Genomic DNA, 2500 nt, shown 5'->3' with positions numbered 1-2500 from the left:
GCCACTAACTGGGCGAGGAGAGGGGGAAGGGACAGGGCAGAGGCTGGGGCAAGACAGGGAGAACCCTCACCCAGAGGGGGGGAGGACCCGCTCTCTGACTGTCTCTTTCTGTCTCCCTCTGTCTCTGTCGGGGAAGGAGCTCTAGGTTTAGCGTCTTTTTGGGTTCGAGGCGAAGGGAGAAATTCCCGGGGAGAAAAGGAGGAGGAGGAGAAGGAGAAGGAGGAGGAAGAGGAAGAGGAGGAGGAGGAGGAGGAAGAGGAGAAGAGCTGCCTCTCCCGAGGGGCTCAGCACTGGCTCGGGAAAAGGGTTTCGGATATACCGAGGGACAGGGAAAAGGGTTGGTAGCCCTGCCCTGTCCCCCTGCCTTCCGTTACCCCTGCCTCCCAGTCTGCTTCCTAGCCTTCTGGTCTCTGCTCCTGATCGCCTGCCCGCACCCTCCGCTCTAAGAGCTCTCTGCCTCTTGCCTGCAATTTTGCTACCCGGTTCTGCAGACGCAGTGTGGCTGGGGCTGCCCACCTTCTGAGACGACGAAGCTGAGCTCAAGGGGAGGGGACTAAAAAAGGAGGGAGGGAGGCGGGCGGAGATGGGAGGGGGAGCAGGAGGAGGAGCAGGGTGAGTTATCTGGCAACACAGTTTGATTCCAGATTTTCAGCCCCCCCTTCCCCTCCTCTTTGTCTCGCCTCTTCCCCCTCCCTTTGGGGTCTAGCTTTGCGCGTCGGGGTGCTAGGATGCGTCTCTGCTGTTACTGCGGTTCTTGCAGCTGCGCCAGGGGCTGGGGGAAAGGGTGCTCAGCAAAGGGGGGCCCTCGCACCCCAAACCAAAGACCCCCGATCCCCTTCTCCCTCCCTACCCCACAAGGGCCAAAACCAGGGCTTCAGGAAGAATGGCTACCAAAAACACAATGGCCTTTCTCTTGTTGCTGCAGCTTCTGGGGAGTTTTTCTGCTCATTGCAAAGTCACAAGGGGGGGGGGCAGTGAGGGAGATGGAGAGAGGAGTTTGCAGATTACAATATATATATATATATATACATATATATATATACATATATATCTGGGCAAATTAGGATCCTCACGTCATAGCTGACACCATTAACCCCTGCTTACTTGAAAGGGGTTTGGGCAGGAAGGAATTTTCATTGTAAGACTTTGGGGTTCTTGGGGTGCCCTTTGGGAAGCCAGTAAAGGAGGCTGGAACTGCAACCATCACAGCCAGCCTAGAGCACTCCCAGCTTCTTGCAGTCCTTATCAGCTCAGCTCACAGAGCTTCTAACCCCTGTGTGCCTCTAGAAGGATCTAAGGGACCCCGCCCCAGTCCCCAAAGACTTTCCTGGCACAGGGAGGGGGGAGTTTGCCGAAGTCTCCCTCTTTCCAGAGCCAATAACTGGGCTGTTGGCTGAAGGCAGAACTTGTAGGGGCCTTCAATTCCTCAGAGTGATGGCAGCCACAAGTGTAAACTCATGAAGTCCTGCCTCATACCAGCCAAATGCTAGGAAGCCTGGCCACCCACCTGAAGGGCAGTTTCACCAGCAAATATCACACAGAAACCTCTTAGCAGAAGGCAAAAGCTCACCTGCTGTCCACCTAAGGACCCCTAGCAACTACAGGCCAAGACTAAGACAGGGTTCAACTTCAGCCTCTGGGACCCCTAGAACCAATGTGCCAGCCTGAGAAACATGGCTGAAATGGGGGCAGATATTCATGCTTGGTCATCATCCATAGGAGCTTCATTGGTAAGGATTTAAGGGGCCTCCCGTCCCCCTCTTGTTCTCTTCTCCCCACTTGTTAGCCTCAGACTCAGACTCTGACTTTCAGTCAGAGCTAAAAGGAGACTCAAAGGGTTTCAAGTCTCCCCCTCCCCTTTTACAGAAAAGGAAATTGAGGTATGGTATTATGAGTGTGTTGTTGGAGGTAACACGGTTCGTTAATAGCAGAGGTGGTACTAGGAGCTGGGTCTCTTGACACTCCCCCCCCCCCCCTCCAGTGTTTTCTCTCAGTTCAAGTGAGGAAGTCTTTCACTCATTTCACCAGACATTCTGTGCCGCCAGCCACTTACTCAATTGGTCAGCAGGGGGCGCTGTACAAAGAGACTAGAATGCTACAGGCTGCAGATAACGTGTGTGTGGTGGTGGTGGTGGTGCTAAGCAGGGGCCACTCCAGCCCTGCCCAATTTTTGCCGCAGATTCTAAGTGAGCAGCCTCTAACTGCTAGCCTTGGAAAGAAGTGGGGAGGGGAAGCAAACTGAAGGGTGCTCCTTGCATCTCTACCCATAGGAAGGGGTAATCATCTTTTCTCTTTTCTGTTTTTTGGGGGCTAAATAGTAAAACCTCCATTTAGCAGAATCCATGATTGGATTTAAAAAAAACATTTTCAATCCCCTCACTTTAGGAGAAAATAGCAAAGGATGCTAGATCAAGCTCACTTTGGAGATTTTAGTTAAAAAAAAAGACCAATGACGAGAGAGAGAGAGAGAGAGAGAGAGAGAGAGAGAGAGAGAGAGAGA

General features: G+C 52.8%; 1 protein-coding gene across 1 annotated transcript in view; it reads right to left on the bottom strand.

Annotated features, from left to right (window-relative positions):
• Window positions 1-543, bottom strand: part of GABRQ (gamma-aminobutyric acid type A receptor subunit theta) — a 76632-nt gene extending 76089 nt beyond the window's left edge. Inside the window, exon 1 of the mRNA XM_069063059.1 lies at window positions 1-543. This exon is cut by the window's left edge and continues 188 nt beyond it. The gene's annotated coding sequence lies outside the window, so the exon portion shown is untranslated.
• Window positions 544-2500: the final 1957 nt, after the last annotated feature.

The sequence above is a fragment of the Petaurus breviceps genome, unplaced genomic scaffold (assembly GCF_028583685.1).
Source record: "Petaurus breviceps papuanus isolate PSGF00001 unplaced genomic scaffold, PetGlider_PUasm1.0 90535, whole genome shotgun sequence".
NCBI lineage: Eukaryota > Metazoa > Chordata > Mammalia > Diprotodontia > Petauridae > Petaurus > Petaurus breviceps.
This window is presented reverse-complemented; position numbering and strand designations above follow the sequence as displayed.